Below are 19,685 nucleotides of genomic sequence, written 5' to 3'. Positions count from 1 at the left end.
AAGCCTGGATATTGTCCAGGTCTTGCTGCATTTCTACACGGACTGCTTCAGTATCTGGGGAGTCACGAATGGTGCTGAACATTGTGCAATCATCCGCGAACATCCCCACTTCTGATCTTATGATTGAAGGAAGGTCATTGATGAAGCAGCTGAAGATAGTTGGGACTAGGACACTACCCTGAGGAACTCCTGCAGTGATGTCCTGGAGCTCAGATGATTGACCTCCAACAACCACAACCATCTTCCTTTGCGCTAGGTATGACTCCAGCCAGCGGAGGGTTTTCCCCCTGATTCCCATTAACCTTAGTTTTGCTAGGGCTCCTTGCTGCCATACGCGGTCAAATGCTGCTTTGATGTCAAGGGTAGTCACTCTCACCTCACCTCTTGAGTGTCCATGTTTGAACCAAGGCTGTAATGATGTCAGGAGCTGAGTGGCCCTGGCGGAACTTAAGCTGAGCGTCACTGAGCAGGTTGATGGCACTGTTGATGACACCTTCCATCACTTTACTGATGATAGAGAGTCGGCTGATGGGGCGGTAATTGGCCGGGTTGGATTTGTCCTGCTTTTTGTGTACAGGATATACCTGGGCAATTTTCCACATTGCAGGGTAGATGCCAGTGTTGTAGCTGTACTGGAACAGCTTGGCTAGGGGCACGGCAAGTTCTGGAGCACAGGCCTTCAGTACTATTGCAGGAATATTGTCATAGCTTTTGCAGTATCCAGTGCCTTCAGTCGTTTTTTGATATCACACGGAGTGAATCGAATTGGCTGAAGACTGGCATCTGTGATGCTGGGGACTTCAGGAGGAGGCTGAGATGGATCATCAACTCGGCACTTCTGGCTGAAGATTGTTGCAAATGCTTCAGCCTTATCTTTCACACTGATGTGCTGGACTCCCCCATCATTGAGGATGGGGATATTTGTGGAGCCACCTCCTCCAGTTAGTTGTTTAATTGTCCACCACCATTCACGACTGGATGTGGCAGGACTGCAGAGCTTAGATCTGATCCGTTGGTTATGGGATCGCTGAGCTCTGTCTATCGCATGCTGCTTACACAGTTTGGCATGCAGATAGTCCTGTGTTGTAGCTTCACCAGATTGACACCTCATTTTGAGGTATGCCTGGTGCTGCTCCTGGCATGCCCTTCTGCACTCTTCATTGAACCAGGGTTGGTCTCCTGGCTTGATGGTAATGGTAGAGTGGGGGATATGCCGAGCCATGAGGTTACAGATTGTGGTTGAGTACAATTCTGCTGCTGCTGATGGCCCACATTTGCCACCCTCAGTGCTTCCTCCAAGTGGTGTTCAACATGGTGGAGTACTGATTCATCAGCTGAGGGAGGGCGGTAGGTGGTAATCAGTAGGAGGTTACCTTGCCCATGTTTGACCTGATGCCATGAGACTTCATGGGGTTCGGAGTCGATGTTGAGGACTCCCAGGGCAACTCCCTTCCTACTGTATACCACTGTGCCACCACCTCTGTTGGGTCTGTCCTGCCGGTGGGACAGGACATACCCAGGGATAGTGATTGCAGTGTCTGGGACATTGTCTGTAAGGTATGATTCCGTGAGTATGACTATGTCAGGCTGTTGCTTGACTAGTCTGTGGGACAGCTCTCCCAACTTTGGCACAAGCCCCCAGATGTTAATAAGGAGGACATTTGCAGGGTCGACAGGGCTGTGTTTGCCTTTGTTGTTTCCGGTGCCTAGGTCGATGCTGGGTGGTCCGTCCAGTTTCATTCGTTTTTATTAACTTCGTAGCGGTTAGGTACAACTGAGTGGCTTGCTAGGCCATTTCAGAGGGCATGTAAGAGTTAACCACATTGCTGTGGGTCTGGAGTCACATGTCGGCCCGACCAGGTATGGACAGCAGATTTCCTTCCCCAAAGGACATTAGTGAATCAGATGGGTTTTTACAACAATCGACAATGGTTTCATGGCCATCATTAGACTCGCTTTTAATTCCAGATTTATTAATTAAATTCAAATTCCACCTTCTGCTGTGATGGGATTCGAACCCATGTCCCCAGAGAAATACCCTGGGTCTCTGGGTTACTAGTCCAGTGATTATACCATTACGCCACCGCCTACCCTTTATTCTTGCCCGTTCACTAAGTCTTTCCAAATCCCCTCGAAGCCGCTTTGCATCTTTCTCACAACACACATTCTCACCTAGTTTTGTGTCATCCACTAACTTGGAAATACTACATTTGGTCCCCACATCCAAATCATTGATATATATTGGGAACAGCTGGGGCCCAAGCACTGATCCCTGCGGTACCCCACTAGTCACAGCCTGCCAACGTGAGAATGACCCGTTTATTCCTACTCTCTGCTTTCTGCCTGTTAACCAATCCTTAATCCATGCCAGTATATTATCTCCTATCCCATGTGCTTTAATTTTGCTAACCAACCTTCTGGGGGGACTTTATCAGAAGCCTACTGAAAATCCAAGTATACCACGTCCACCGACTCCCCTTTATCAGTTCTGTTGGTAACATCCTCAAAAAACTCCAACATGTTTGTCAAACATAATTTCCCATTCATAAATCCATGTTGACTATGCTCAATCAGATCATTATTATCTAAGTGTCCATTTATCACATCTTTTAGAATAGATTCTAGCATTTTCCCAATGACTAATGTAAGGCTAACAGGTCTGTAATTCCCTGTTTTCTCTTTCCCTCCCTTCTTAAATAGTGGAGTGACATTTGCGACCTTCCAATCTGCCAGAACCGCTCCGGAACCTATAGAATTTTAGAAGATGATCACCAATGCATTCACTATCTCCATAGCCACCTCTTTCAACATTCTGGGATGTAGAATATCAGGTCCTGGGGACTTATCAACCTTCAGCCCCATTAACTTCTCCAATACAACCTTCTTACTAGTACTAATTTCCTTCAATTCCTCATTCCCCCTAATCCCTTGGATCTCTAATTCTGGGAGATTTTTTGTATCTTCCTCAGTGAAGACAGAGACAAAGTAATCATTTAGCTTCTCTGCCATTTCTCTATTCCCCATTATAAATTCTGCTAACTCTGCTTGTAATGGACCCACATTTGCCTTCTCCAAACATTTCCTTTTTGTGTATCTATAGAAGCTTTTACAGTCCGTTTTTATATTTTCTGCTAGGTTACATTCATATTCTATTCTTCCTTTCTTTATTAGTTTCTTTGTCCTCCTTTGCTGTATTCTAAAATCCTCCCAATCCTCAGGTTTACTACTGGCTCTGGCAACTTTATAGGCCTTTTCTTTTAATCTTCTCCAATCCTTAACTTGCTTTGTTATCCACAGTTGACTGCCTTTACTTTTGGGGTTTTTGTGCCTTGAAGGAATGTATAGTTGCTGTAAACTATGTAATATTTCTTTAAAGACTATCCATTGCCTATGTACTGTCATACCTTTTAATGTATTTTCCCAATCCATCTCAGGCAATTTGCCCCTCATACCTTCATAATTTCCATTGTTCAAATTTAACATCCTGGCTTCAGATTGAAATACCTCACTTTCAAACATAATGTAAAATTCTATCATATTATGGTCACTCATCCCTAAAGGTGCTTTTACAACAAGATTATTAACTAGCCCTTTCTTATCACATAAAACTAAATCTAAAATAGCCTGTTCTCTCGTCGGTTCTTCAACAAACTGCTCTGGAAAATCATCCCTAACACACTCCAGAAACTCGTCCTCCACAAGCATTAGTGCTTATTAGGTTTACCCAGTCTATATGCAGATTGAAGTCACCATGATTACTGTATTACTCATTCCACTTGCTTCTCTGAGCTCCTGATTAATACCATACCCCACACTACCACTAGTATTTGGTGGCCTATAAACAGCTCCTACCAATGTTTGCTGTCCCTTGCTGTTTCTCTGCTCCACCCAAACAGATTCTACATTTTGTTCTTCCGATCTGAGATCCTCCCTTACCAATGTACTGATCCCATTCCTTATTATCAGTGCAACACCACCTCCTTTTCCTTTTTGCATGTCCTTTCTAAATGTTGAGTAATTGACAGCCTTGCCCCCTGCTCTTCTGCTCCAACAATGTCAGGGGGTTGATGACCCCATTTAATGCCCGAGCACTGAGTGCCCACTCTCCTTGCCACCTGTGCAGTGCCAAGGACACCTACTTACCCACTTTGCTCTGCTGACCCTCTTATGGTGCCGGGGTGATACCCTGAGGCAGCCTTGACTGGCTCCTCACTATGTACTCAGCTCCTCTCAGTTGTTCAGAAACTGACAACTTCTCAGACCCATTTGCCCCATTAAATATTCCACCCTCCCCCTTCCACAAGCTCTTCATGAGCCTTTTCACAAGTTTAACTGCCCTTAATTGAGAGGAAAGCAGGATTTCTGTCCCTCCTTCCCCTGCCCTGGTGATTATTGCAAGTGCCAGGATAAGAGCCTTGAAATTGGCATGCCGCCTGGAGCCAATATTTTTTGGGTCCTCCCTGCCTCTGCTCCCGAATTCAGGGGGCCTTGAAAATTTTACCCCCTAATGACTGGCCATTGTATTCGGGTCCAACCACACAGCATCAGGGAGTGGCCATTCTGATGCATGACATGTTCAAACATTCAACTGTGAGGAGAGAGTAAGCAGAGGCTGAAAACTTACACACAAAAAAATATTTAGGGGTATTCACCTCGAAATCACTCGCTCCTCAGACGTGGAGACATTGTTGGAGTCATGCCAACAGGCCCTGCCACCTCACCACCGCCCCCCCCCCACCCCCGCGCAAAGTCAGACATAGATGTGCACTGTGTAGCAACATCAGAAAAAAAGGTAATTTAGGATATTGTCCTTTATGTCTAGCACTTCAATCCAAGTCAAAACTCATTTACCTTCAGTCAAAGTATAAATCTCCTAAAGCTTTGTAATATCATCCTTATTACATAAGCATTTCAATTCTAATGATGATATGACAATTACTGAATATAAATGCCCCTTCTTTTACCCAGAATAGCTGTTGACAATGTTGGCTGTTTGACAAATGGATTATGGAAACAATCCTGTATTAGCTCTAGCAACACATACTCCACCTGATAAAGTTTGAAAGGCAACAGAATATGTTGAAATTCACCATGAATAAATGAAACTGCGGTCAATCACAGGAGCCTCAAGGTATTCACTCTCAATAGTTTATACTACTCCAAGGGCACATAGAACCAGGGCTATATCCAAACAGCTGTAATGAACTAGGCTCCAAAATATACTTCAGTCACATTCTTAATCCAATCAATCACATTTTATTATTTCTGGCAATGCATTTTTAAAAACAACTTGTATTTTTTTATTAAATGGATCTTTGCTTCTCAATTTACGTCATGTTCCTGAAGTTCAACTGGTACCACTTCACAAGGCTGATTATTCATAATGTCACGTGCACATTCCCTCTCTTGCTGCTTGCTTTTCTCATCCAGTTTATGCCCTTTAATACAGTGTATTGTCTTTCAGCTGAGGAGCATCAAGTTTTATGTAATTCTGCTCTTGTTATTTACAGTCACACAGAAGATTCTGGAGAGAGTCTGGAATATATTTGGTGCAATTTTTCTCTCGGAGCAGGGTAGTAGAGCAGAAGTTATGCAACATTAAACAGAGAAAAATGGACACCCAAAAACAGTTATGGGGTTGGAATCTAAAGGGGTTCAGATGGTTTATAGATAGGATCGTCGACACTTGGAAGGCATTAGAAGGCTGTAATCTAGATCACAAGTTCAGATGATGTCATAAAGTGAAAAAGCTTGAGTGGTTTATGGCATTAACTGAATCCTAAGATTAAAAGTACATCAAAAAATTGACGTTCAATATTTGTCTCTGCTTTGGAGCTGACTTTGTGCCGGCAGCAGTTAGCAGTGCGCGTAATGATCACGAGAGCCCATCACAGATTCATGGTGCCTTTGTGTGAGTACCATTCGGGTCCCAAAGAGTGGGTCTTGCACAGATGGCTTCAAGCCAAATGTAAATATACTGGGCTTCACTAAGACTCATAAAAGATACATCTTTGTGTCCATTGACCAATTTACATTTTGTCTCACAGCCAGCCTGGCAAGGTGCACTCTTTGGGATACCAGCAGTAATCGCACAAAAGCATTATGAAACTGGAGGTCACTCAGTCATCAGCCACACCATGAACCACTGAACACGGTGCAACTAGCACCAGTAATGTGAGATGCTATCTGTTCAGAATTAATGATTGTTAATAATTGATCTGTGTCATGCAGTAAATGATTCAGGATGATTATCTGAACAGTTTCTGTGCAGTAACTGGAGTCACAATGCTAAATTTCAGGGGGAAGTTGCATACGTACAACCTCAACAAACAGACAAAGCTCTAGCAGCTTTAAAAAAGTTTGCATTGTCCTTAAAAGTTGACTGTTCAAACTTAGCCCTAAATATATGCCTAAGGACCTGTGAAAAGAAAGAAATGGTTCAATGGGTCAAGGGCATTTCATAACGTAAGCCGAAGATTCAGTCACTATTCTTCTTTGGCCTCCTTGTCTCGAGAGACAATGGGTAAGCGCCTAGAGGTGGTCAGTGCTGTCAGTCGCTGTGAGGCAACTATGGAGTGACCTCTCCACGGCGCATGCCTGGGCGAATGTCTGGAGGTTGAGAGTTGCCCAAGCGTCAAAACCCCCCTCTCGGCCTTTCTGGTGGGGTCCAAAGGAGTGCAGAGCACGACGTTTGGCACCGGTATGGCTGCAGGAACTGCCGGAAACATGCCAAAGGTGACACATGACCGCCTACGGGGTTCCACTCCGGATTTTCTGTTAGGGTTTACTCCCTTAGCCGTGGTCTCTCCCGAGACGATGGATAAAGAACTGGCTGGGCAACAGGAGACAGAGAGTAGCAGTAGAAGGGAGTTTCTCAAAATGGAGACGTGTGACCAGTGGTGTTCCACAGGGATCCGTGCTGGGACCACTGTTGTTTGTGATATACATAAAGGATTTGGAGGAAAGTATAGGTGGTCTGATTAGCAAGTTTGCAGACGACACTAAGATTGGTGGAGTAGCAGATAGTGAAGGGGACTGTCAGAGAATACAGCAGAATATAGATAGATTGGAGAATTGGGCAGAGAAATGGCAGATGGAATTCAATCAGGGCAAATGCGAGGTGATGCATTTTGGAAGATCCAATTCAAGAGTGAACTATACAGTAAATGGAAAAGTCCTGGGGAAAATTGATGTACAGAGAGATTTGGGTGTTCAGGTCCATTGTTCCCTGAAGGTGGCAACGCAGGTCAATAGAGTGGTCAAGAAGGCATACGGCATGCTTTCCTTCATCGGACGGGGTATTGAGTACAAGAGTTGGCAGGTCATGTTACAGTTGTATAGGACTTTGGTTCGGCCACATTTGGAATACTGCGTGCAGTTCTGGTCGCCACATTACCAAAAGGATGTGGATGCTTTGGAGAGGGTGCAGAGGAGGTTCACCAGGATGTTGCCTGGTATGGAGGGCGCTAGCTATGAAGAGAGGTTGAGTAGATTAGGATTATTTTCATTAGAAAGACGGAGGTTGAGGGGGGACCTGATTGAGGTGTACAAAATCATGAGAGGTATAGACAGGGTGACTAGCAAGAGGCTTTTTCCCCCAGAGTGGGGGATTCAATAGAGGACACAAGTTCAAAGTGAAAGGGGAAAAGTTTAGGGGGGATATGCATGGAAAGTTCTTTACGCAGAGGGTGGTTCAGTCACTATTACTGCAGGGGAAAGGCCTCAAGTACACAAAAGCTCAATTTGCAGCAATGCTGAATTTAGAAATTACTGAAAAGTAATTGTGAGTAAAGGCAAGAAATTTATTTTCTAAAGGAAATATAAAATGCTTGCCCCCACTACCACTTCCCTCCCCACCCCCTGCCACCCCCTCCCACCCCCACCACCTCACCCTACCATCAAGATGCTGAAAATTTGGGTCAACATTCCAATCGGTTGGAGTCTATTGTAATTTTTCCACTCCAGCCAGAAGTAATTTAACATGGAAATGTAGATAGTTTAAACATTTAAATCAATTAGTTGTGCATACATCAATACAGGACTCAGTTCCTTTCATCAGCAATCTAACCCAGACACAGCAAGTTAATTTGTGAAATGAAATCTTTTATAACAAACACCTATAATAATCCAAACTCGAAGTGCATTCCATATGAACAAGACAGAACTGGCTACTTATTGTACTGCTCAGACCCCTTGGCAGCCCAGAGCCAGGCAGGCGGGGGTCATCTGAAATGACACTATCACGGTTTGACTATTTTAAACAATTTTCATTTTTAGATAGCTTCAGAATGTCTAAGAAAGACTCAATATCATCTAAACTAAACCTTAGAAATGACTTATGATAATAGGTTTCTTCAAAGCATTAAATAGCCCCTTTTCCATGCTGATGTGCATGGCAACATGTTTTAAAGTTTTAAAAACAATATGAGGCTAGTAATTACTGTTTTTGTATAAGTCGACAAATGCTTAATACATTGATATGACATTCCTCTGTCTGCTATTTTAATAGGGGCATTAGCCATTTAAAATAAATGGGGTAACCTCTCCATTAAAGTAGCTGACAGAGGAATGCCACACGAATCATAGAAATTTTAAGGCATGGAAAGAGGCCACTTGGCTCATCGTGTCTGTGCTGGCCAAAAAACGATTCACCTATTCTAATACCACCTTCCAGCAGTTGGTCTGTAGCCCTGCAGATTACGGCACTAGAGGTGCATATCCGGACTCCTTTTGAATGAGTTGAGGGTCTCTGCCTCAACTATCCTTTCAGGCAGTGAATTCCAGACCCCCACCACCCTCTGGATTTTCCTCATCTCCCCTCTACTTTTTCTACCAATCACTTTAAACCTATGCCCCCTCGTCACTGACCTCTCTGCTAAGGTGAATAGACCCTTCACCTCCACTCTATCCGACCCCTCAAAGTTTTGTACATTTCAATCAGATCTCCCCTCAGCCTTCCCTGTTCCAAGGACAACAACCCCAGCCTATCCAATCTTTCCTCATAGCTGCAGTTTTCAGTCCTGGCAACATCCTCGTAAATCTCCTCTGTACCCTGTCTAGTGCAATTACAACCTTTCTGTAATGAGATGACCAGAACTGCACACAGTGCTCATGTTGTGGCCTAACAAATGTTTTATACAGTTCCAGCATAACCTCCCTGCTCTTATATTCTATACCTCGGATAATAAAGGAAAGGATTCCATATGCCTTCTTAACCACCTTATCGACCTGTTCTGCTACCTTCAGGGATCTGTGGACATTCACTCCAAGGTCGCTCACTTCCTCTACACTTCTCAGTATTTTCCCATTTATCGTGTATTCCTTTGCCTTGTTTGACCTCCCCAAATGCATCACCTCACACTTCTCCGGGTTGAATTCCATTTGCCACTTTTGTGCCCATCTAACCAGACCATCAATATCTTCCTGCAGCCTACAGATATCCTCCTCGCTATCTACCACAAGGCCAATCTTTGTGTCGTCTGCAAATTTCTTGATCGTGCCCCCTACATTTCCGTCCCAATCATTAATATATACCACAAAAAGCAGGGGACCCAGTACTGAGCTCTGCAGAGCGCCACTGGAAACAGCCCTCCAGTTGCTAAAACACCCATCAACAATTACCCTTTGTTTCCTGCCACTGAGCCAATTTTGTATCCACCTTGCTGCATTTTCCTGGATCCCGATTGGATTTTATCTTTTTAACCAGTCTGCCATGTGAGACCTTGTCAAAAGCCTTGCTAAAATCCAAGTAGACCACATCAATTGCACTACTTCCTTGTTATTTCTTCAAAAAATTTAATCAAGATGGTCAAACAAGATCTTCCCTTAACAAATCCACGCTGACTCTCCTTGATTAACCTGTGCCTTTCTAAGTGGCAGTTTATCCTGTCTCTCAGAATAGATTGCAATAATTTTCCCACTACTGAGGTTAGATTGACTGGTCTGTAATTATTCGATCTATCCTTCACTCCTTTTTTAAAGAGAGGTACAACGTTAGCAGTTCTCCAATCTTCCAGCACCACACCTGTATCCAGTGAGGACTGGAAAATGAATATGTCAAGCATTTCTAGCTATTACGGCAACAGTAATTTATAGTCTGTATAGTTTTTGACCCTGCAAGGAAGTTTTGTTTTAAACATAAAATAAAAGTCATTATACACAAACTTTTTTTTTTAAAAGCTATAACTCAAAAAAGTGGTTTGCAAGAACAAATGTGAGGAGTAAACCTTGGTAACAATGTTATGAGTGAGTAAACAACTTTCAAAGTTACAGAACATAACCAGATACTGCAATTCGCTATCAGAGATGTACACTACAGTAAACTTTTAAAGATGGGAATCCATTTTTTAATTAAATAAAGCTCATCTCCACTCCAAACCTACTCCCCATTGTATTTGCAAAGCCTGGGAATTTTGTAAGTGCAGTGATAGTAATGACAAAGTAAAACAAAATAATTCTTTCACTTCAGGGAATAGACCCCTTTTTTTAATAAAGTGGCTGCAGCCCGTATGGAAGCAAATGAATCCGCACATAAGAGACATCCTCTTTAAGGAAAATTAAGAGTTTTTAAAATTGCACTTTGGAAGCTTGTTTGTTATATATTATTTATTCATGGTCAAACATTAAATAAAACATTCTCACAAACCATCAGCTTATCTTTTGACATCTCTGCTTCACGTTTTTGTACACTGATCGGATAAAATGACATCTCACTGTTTAGTTCCAACAGCCTTCAGTCTAACATTCTAATTAACTGATTGGAGGTTGTGAGTACCGACCAATCCGAAAGACAACAGCAGATTTTTCTTGTGAAATATTGGTCCAGATTTTGCAGTGATAATGACCACAAAACTGTCAACGTTCACCATCATTATGCCACTGAAATTAACAGCAATTTTGGGAGTCTGCACAGGCGCAGAATAATCCAGTAATCCAGAAATTGCTGCCAGTGATTCTACACTTCTCCAGAGAGTGCGCTGTTGAAGTCCCCAGACTGCATTTCCTAAGCCATCAGTGAATTGACAAAATCTTCCACTTTTAGGCTGTTAGTCTTGCTGTAAAAACCCTTTAAAAATTTACACCTTGTTGAATGAGGTGTAACTGGGTTTTTAATGGCATACTTACCTCATAATTACTGCTGAACAACCTCAATTCTCTGAGCAACTCATTTTATATTTGTAGAATGTCAAATTTCTCCATCATGATAAAAAAAAGTTTGTCATAATGGTGTCATGCACAAATAATGCAATGGCAAATTAGCATAATGGCAAAGATAAGGACAATTTATACTTGCATAATGCCTTTAAATAGGGAAACATTACAAAGTGCTTGACAAAGAAAGACATAACAGATGTTGAGAGGAGAGTCAGAGACTCTACCCAAGTCGCAGCTGAAGTAGATTTTGCTGAGGCTATTGAAAGTGGGGAGATATGTGGCAAAAAGGTAGTTCAAGAATGCTGGGCAAGATGACTGGGGCTCTGCCACCAACTGTAGTGCAGAGGCGTCAGTAACACATAGAAGGCGAGAGTCAGAGAAATGGAAGTACAAGTAAAGCTGGAGAAAATTGGAGAAGTCAAGGCCTACTGACAAGTTTGAAATGAAAGTGCTGGACAGCCAGCACAGGCCAATAAGGAAAATGGTGACAGGTGAGCTGGACTTAACGTGGAATAAGATGCGGCCAGCTGAGTTTAAAATGGGAAATAGAAGTGAGTAGTCTCAATACGTTGGACCAAGTGTGCAGTTTGAAACTGAACTCAAAGAGGACTCTGGGCTTGTACATTCTTATGCTGAGCTGCAGCAAACAGTCACGATGGGGTGGAATCTGAGGCTGAACTGTGAAGTTTCTGACAAGGGCCAGAGGATTACTTCTGCCTTGCTGACGCTAAGCCAGAGAAAGTTCTGGCACATCCAGGACTTGGATGTTGGCCAAGCAATTAGACAGCACAGCATCAGCCCTCCAATTTATGTCACAATGCCATGGGTTCGCAAACAAATAACCAAAAAAATTGCCAAACACATTTTCACATGACAGGTCTGGGTTTATTTTAACATACCAGAGGACTGCTGCACTGCTAAAGTCCAGAATCAATGGTGACTTATCAAAACATATCTGTAGGAGGAAAATGACTACACAGTTACAATGCCCCTGGAATAGCACCAGGATAATCTATATTCTATAGGAATTGAAAGTGAAACTTTGCAGGTAATGTAAAAGAAATCTCAGCTTCCAACATATATAGCTGCAATACAGTCTTCTCCATTGGCCTGTCACACAAAAAACATGAGCAACGTCTTGTTTCCAGGTACGCAATGCAATCTTTTTTGATGCGAACATTAACAACTCAAGCAGTACCAGCAAGCATAATTTTTACTTTTTATGCAAAACAAAAATCCTAGAGCAGGTCAATATTATAAACTATTGATTTAGGCTGTTGTCTTCCAGGTTTCCTGCCCACCTTCCTCTGACTACTTCCACCCAGCCTTCCTTTTTTAAGCAATAATGATTTCTAAGTTGGTCATGTATTACAGTATGGCTGTGTTTCTGGCTTTTTGGTGCCTCTGAGTTTTATGTTGCAGCCCCTTGGCTGGAAGTGAAATAAAACTCTGTTTGTATTTAAGTCAAGTTGACTTCTTGCTGAGACGACGCTAATATCTGAACGAACACACAGTTTCCTGATTCTCTGCCCATAATGTACTTTCTGTGGATGTGTGGTAAAAACATACACATTCGCAAGAATCCTCAATGTAACTCATTCTTCCAGTATTTCATAAATATTTCAATTTGAGGCCTCTCATCTTTCAGTGAATGTTGCTCTAGAATCTATTAAAATAAGCTTTTGCTGGAAGTAAAATCAGTAAAACTTCAATTATTTGATGGCTACGCCTACTTAAACATTATATGTGTTTACAAAATCCTTACTATAAAACAGATTATTTCATTTTGCTTATGGCTCTCCCTCTAACTTTGCCTGGGTTGCCATTTTGGAACTAGATTTCCCATTATGCATTTAGAGAAGCAGCATACTAACCTGTACTTAACAACTTTCCATCTTTCTCACCTTGGGCAAGTACCTGACCTGTGAGATCATGATTCCCAGGCCTTCCATTTTAGGATTGAGACTTGAGGCATGCATGGATTATGGTGTGATTCCTGCTATATCTCCATGGAGGCAGGCCTATCTCAACATTCCTAATGAGATTGAAAGACCTGCATTAAAACCACGAGCACCAGTACTATGCCTGAGATTCAGTCCTCAGCTTTTGGTGAGAGCCACTCTGCACATGTCCACAAAACCCCAACAGACTTAACCAAAATGCTGCTTTAAATAAGTTGTTTGTAAAATGAAGAAATATCACATGAACTACCTGCTCAACAACGATCCTTAATCCAAATGATAACTATATCTTTTTTTACTGCATTTTTCTTCCTTTTTGGGATGTTTTTTACCTTCCTCCACAGCCCACATGTCACCTGTTGCCACATCTGGTTCAAAATTGGGTCTGGTACTGCCCAATGTTAGGGCATAACTGGTGATGTTTGTGGAACAAAATGGCATCAGGGACACGCACACACACACTTTTAGGGTGAGTCACACCAGACGCCATATTGATAAGGGTATTAGCATGCGTACGGTGGACAGCCACCAGAAGTATGCAGAGCAGGCAAATCGAAATATCAATCAGTGTGCAATGTTGGTTTGATGCCAGTGCTGCTATTTTGGACCTTAATGCTCCAGCTAACTTCTCCCTTAACCTCACAATGCTGAACATATGTTCAGAAGCAGGAAGGAGCCCCAACCAGCGCTATTTAAGGGGATCATCAACTGCTTACAGGTTAGTTGGTGTAATACCTGCATTGCAATCAACAGGCATGGATTAATCACGCATCACGATCCCCACATCTGTTTTCAGGAGCTATCCAATTTAACCCCACAAAGAGTACAATCATACAACCTTCAGGGCAATTTTAATTATTTTATACAAACAGCTTTCCTACATTACAACAGTAACTACACTTCAAAAGTACTTCATTGACTTTAAAGCACTCTGGGATGTCCAGTGCTCACTACATAAACGTAAGTCTTTCTTTTACAGGATGATCATTGCTTGTCATTGTGGAATTCACTGAATACAACAAAATAACAAATATGTATAGGAGGCATGAAATCTGAGGGAATTGGCACCCATGTGTACAACATGGGCTCATTCCTGTTCATACCAAGTTCACAGTCTCCCATACACAACTATGGGAAATCCAGACTGAAGGAAGGAAAAAAAAAACAAGTGGAATCAACATCATTCTGCCAATACATGCTCTCAGCAGATGCAACATTGACAGATGCAGCTTGGTTCACAAGGAATAGACTGATCAAATCCTGCTAACCATTTGCAACTATTAGGAATGTGCACACATCTGGATAGCATAGTTTTGAATCCAGCTATATAAAGCTCACTGAATTCACAAAGTATGATGACATAACACTGTTACTGATTCCCAGGATCATTTGCAGATCATTTTGTAAGGCTCACTCACTGCCACAGTGTAGAATGTAAACTGTCCCGGATAGATTATGAATATAATGTGTGAAAATAGCATACTGTGAGCATAATGCACAATGACATGTTCTAAGAAACAACAAAAAAACAATTGTTATAAAGTATTTTTTTAAATAAACAAATGACAGTGTTCCTTCAGATGTCTGAAATGTCATCAAAAACAAAGCCAATTTTTATATCAACAGTTGAACAAAGAGATTTGTTTGGGCAACAAACTTGGCATCCAAGCATTCACGTGCATTACTAGGTTATTTAAATATCCTGGCAAGCAGTTCCCCGAATACAGATTATCATCTGAAATGTATGGTTACTGAATCTGCATTCTATATGAAGGAAAACTACCAGCTTGATTCCCCATTCAGGAAATTAATCAATAAGCAACTCAGTGCCTCGGCTGCAGAAAAGCAGATCACTACATTAGAAAATTAAACATTTATATTAGTACTACCTGTTATTTCCCATAAGACAACTGGTACAACTTGCACTATCACAGACTGTCCTCATTGTTTTTATTGAATTTCCTGGGACATTTAACAGGACGTTTGCATTACAGCAGTCAGAGAACATCTTTAGGTTTTGAGGGTAGAAGCTCACAACTGATGCTACAGGCCCTAATTCAATGCCTTCAACATTGCACAAAAGGTGCAAATGGTACACCCCAAATCTGGGGCCATTGATGTTTACAGACAATTGGGCCATCCAGTCTGCCATAGCTCTTTGCTGGAGAAATCAAAAATTAATCCTAGTGCCCTATTCTCTACCCACTGTCTTCTCACTCTAAAACTTATCCAATTTTCTCTTAAAAACGCTAAGATTTCTGTCTCAACTACTCCCTCTGGCAAATCATTCCATGTTCCAACAAAACTACTGCAACAGATAATATGTAAAGGAATTTCTCTCAATAAACTCTCCTTGCTCTATTAGTAATAATTTTAAATTGGTGGCCCCTTGTCACAGACTCCCCAACCAAAGGAAACAGTCTTTCCCTATTCACTCTCGATCCCATGACATCATGAGGGTATGACTGCTACTTTAACAATGGGCCCGAGAGGGGAAAGTGGCTTTCCAATGAGGTCAACCTAGTAAGAAGAGACTTCACAGCCAGAAGGGCCCAAAGCGTAAAGTCTTTTTAACATATTTTTACTTTCTTTGTGGAGCCCAGGGATGCAGGACTGATCCTCCAGGCCCCACAAGGTAAGTTTAGGCATCCACTGCACTGGGCGACTTGCCCACTCCAATTTCAAGACTCAACCAAAAGCCCTTTCCCCACGATTTACCTGAGTGTTGCAGACCGTTTCTTTGGTCCCTGGCGGGAGCCTCCTGCCACCTTAAATTATGCTCTCGCCCGCTGGCAAGCTGCCACTTCCTGCCACTATTACTTTAGTCAAACACAACTTGTTTTCAACAAATCTGTGTTGGGTGTCCTTGATTAACCTATGTATTTCCAAATGCTAACCAATTTCATCTTGAAGTACAGATTCGAAGAGTTTGCCCACTATCTATCCCTAATTACGGGACACAATATTGAAATCATGTTAATAGAAACAAGACAGAAATTAATATTGTTTTAAGGGCTACAGTACTGGCCTGTAGTTCAGAATGTTTGGAACAAATGTTAGAAATAGATACAGACGAATAAATTCAAAGTTGTCAGTCATGCACCGATTTGTTATTTCTCAATACTCCTCTGGCTTCGTGAGTTGAGTGAGACAAATTGAAGAATTTTTGAAACCTAAATTTTGAAATATTCCCTAGAACAAAAATATCAAAAACTAGAAATATTTTTTGCATTTTATTGAATATCACATGTTCAAATTTTAATAACTGAGTTATAGTTGGTCATCAAATATTTGTAGCTGGTTGGTAAATAGCCAATTGCAACAGATAGTTGGTGGTTCCAAGTCAGATCTGAGAAGACTCCTGGCTACGCTGGTCAAATCCAACCATTTGGGTTTCAAGAAATCCTGATCAGATAATATGGAATGGAATAAAAATAGGGCTGAAGTTCTGATAACCATCAGTCAATGGAATCCGAAGAGAAATGTTACAACTGGGAATTTTTCCCAATTCTTTTTACTTGTGCTCAATACAAACATCAACTTGAACAGGCAGGCCTGGGCTATTGAAGCTTGGCCTTGCGTCTGAAATATCTAGATAGTATTGCCACAGAGCAACAAAGAATCATTGGGGTATATACTAGAAATAATACAACCTACCTACTGCCTCTCCAAGCCAATAGAAAATACCACTCTGTCAGACTGTGGCAAAAAACTATGAATCAGGTTTATTAAGTATTATATAAACATAAGAATATTTCAGCAAATCAACATTAAAAAATTGTCCTCAATCTAACTTCACACGATTTGTCCCAAAACAAGAAAATGTGCCAACTTTCTTGTAATTCTTTTAAGCAACTTGACCATGAGTCAGCGATGAAATATTTTATAAAAGAATCTAACAGAGTTTCTATTAGCCACAACCTGTATCGTGGCCCAGCAAATTAGGTAAACTACACAGCATGGCTATATGTCTCTTTCTGTGAACAAGAAGACGTAAAAGTCCCCTTCACGATTTATCAAAACCGACAATCAGAAAAAGTTGCAAGCAAAGAATGTTAAAATGATCAGAGTTCAGTGGGCATTGTATCAGTTTGACTGTATCCATCTCAGTGTTAATCCATTGATGGGTAGATCTCATTGAAGGCAGTACAATAAAAACTATGTTACATTAGTGGCAGTATTATGGGATTTGACTCAACTACATGCAGGAAAATCTTCAAATAGCAAATGCAGCAGAGAAACCGCATGAGGCACCTGCGTAGGACATGTAATATCCTCAGATACAGCACGACCTCTGATATAATGTACAATGTTTACCACTCCCTCTCAAAAACCATCTCAGATACTTCTCTAAATGTTGCCCAATCGTTCCCAAGGATATGAACATTTAATATTGCATTATGAGAAAAATAGGTAAAAAATAAGTTTCCCATAGATATCTAATGTAATTAGGTATGCAACCCAAGTTAGTGTAACCCAACCAACAGCCACAGCAGAAGTGCATTCTAGAAATAATAATATTCCACTCCACAGGAATTTGTAACCAAGAACGATCAGTTAACAGGAATTAAATACCACTGGTGCAGATAGACAACTTCCAGTCACAAATATTTACAGGAAATATGCTTCAAGTAAAATTAAGTCAATGTTATTAGTTTTTTTCCATAGTAGTTTCTGGTGTGCTCACTTTTGTGAAATGTTTTTTCGTTCCATTAAAATGTTTGTAAAATAGAAATTCTTACATACAAATCAAACCCAGATAGTAGGAGTCACAATGATCATAAAAAAGCGAGTCCAGCATTGTTTTTATTTTAAAACTTTCTGCTGGTGAGGTCATCACAATGGTCACCTTAAAGTGTGTTTTACCTTCTCACACACGTATTTTATCATAAAATCATAACGTTTCACCAAGTACTTAAAACAACACATCATCTCTTTTATAGGCTATTAAATTCCATCATGCACCTTCTTGCCTATAATGAACCTTCCTCATTAAATGTATCAAATCAGCCTCATTGAACATTGCAAAGAAAATAAACCTTGTTGAAGCCATTCATGTGGTGAGTGCTAATATGCCGAGATCTTGGCTTTAAGCATCAGAACAGGAGGGGGGAAGGTGTTCAGAGCAGAGATTTGGCATTTCCTCATAAGCAAGAAAATTTTCAGGACAAATCCAGTTTACCAACTCTTGCATACCTCCTGACAATTCAAAAGTGGCACTAAGTTGTTCATACATGCTAGGGAAAACTGCTCTCCCCTCCAACATCCCCCGAAAAGAATAAACTAAAAGTAAGGCAGAAATAAAGAACTGAATCCACAATCATGGGATTTTTCTTTTTCAGCCTGAGGCTGTATTTTAGAAGGCTTTTCTCTGTTTCCCCTTTCCCCATTGCACAGCACTATTTGGGAGGGAGTTCCAGCATTTTGACCCAGTGAGAATGAAGGAATAGTGATATATTTTCAAGTCAGGATGGTGCATGACTTAGCAGGGAACTTGTAGATGGTGGCGCTCCCACACGCCTGCTGTCATCCTTCTAGATGGTAGATGTCGGGGTTTGAAAGGTGTTGTCAAAGAAGCCTTGGCAAGTTGCTGCAGTGCATCTTGTTGATGGTATACATTGCAGCTACAGTGCTGGTGGTGGAGGGAATGAATTTTTAAAGGGCTGCCAGTCAAGTGGGCTGCTTTGTCCTGGATGCTTGAGTGTAGTAGGAGGTGCACTCATCCAAGCAAGTAGAGAATATTCAATCGCACTCCTGACTTAAGACTTGTAGCCGGTGGAAAGGTTCTGGAGAGTCAGGAGCTGAGTTACTCACTGCAGAATACGTAGCCTCTGACCTGTTCTTGTGACCACAGTATTTATGTGGCTTGTCCAGTTAAATTCCTGGTCAATGGGGACCACCACCATCCACCCACCCCCAACGATGTTGATGATGAGTGATTCAGTAATAGGGGTAATCCCATTGAAAATCAAGGGGAAGTGATTGGACTGCTTCATTACCTAAGGAGCTGTGAAAGGAATGGAACACTGTGCAATCAGTGAACATACTCACTTCTGACCTGGAGGGAAGGTCATTGATAAAGCAGCTGAAGGTGATTGGGCCTGGTACACTACCCTGAGTAACTCCTGCAGAAATTGCCAGAGGCTTAGATGATTGGCTTCCAACAGTCACAACCATCTTCCTTTGTGCTATGTGTGACTTTGGTGAAGAGTTTTACCCCGATTCACATTGACTTCAATTTTACCAGGGCTCCTTGATGCCACACTTGGTCAAATGCTGTATTGCTATCAAGGGCAGCCACTCTCACCTTAACATTGGAATTCAACTCCTTTGTATATGCTTGAACTAAGGCTGTAATGAGAGCTGTCATGAGTTTCTTTGTGTTATCTTAAGCAACACAATGAGGTATGTGGATTCCAGTTCCTTGAAGATCTCTAGAAGGTTTATTAACAGCTAAACTAATACACACAATACAGAGAAAACTATATACAGAACCTTTGTCCAGGATGTTACAGTGCAGAGCTTCTAGTCATATGACTACATCCTGGTACTTAGCTCATTAGCACACTG

General features: G+C 41.6%; 1 protein-coding gene across 4 annotated transcripts in view; it reads right to left on the bottom strand.

The window, feature by feature from the left end:
• The window catches only part of LOC137379652 (ninjurin-2-like), a 354,918-nt gene that overhangs the window by 17,985 nt on the left and 317,248 nt on the right, over positions 1-19,685 (bottom strand). The window contains exon 1 of one of the 4 annotated variants that reach the window (XM_068050796.1): positions 13,029-13,049. The exons of the other annotated variants lie outside the window; for them this stretch is intronic. The gene's annotated coding sequence lies outside the window, so the exon portion shown is untranslated. Of the gene's footprint in view, positions 1-13,028; positions 13,050-19,685 lie in introns of those variants that run through there. 4 annotated transcript variants of the gene reach the window in all.

Source organism: Heterodontus francisci, chromosome 18 (assembly GCF_036365525.1).
Source record: "Heterodontus francisci isolate sHetFra1 chromosome 18, sHetFra1.hap1, whole genome shotgun sequence".
NCBI classification, from domain to species: Eukaryota; Metazoa; Chordata; class Chondrichthyes; order Heterodontiformes; family Heterodontidae; genus Heterodontus; species Heterodontus francisci.
This window is presented reverse-complemented; position numbering and strand designations above follow the sequence as displayed.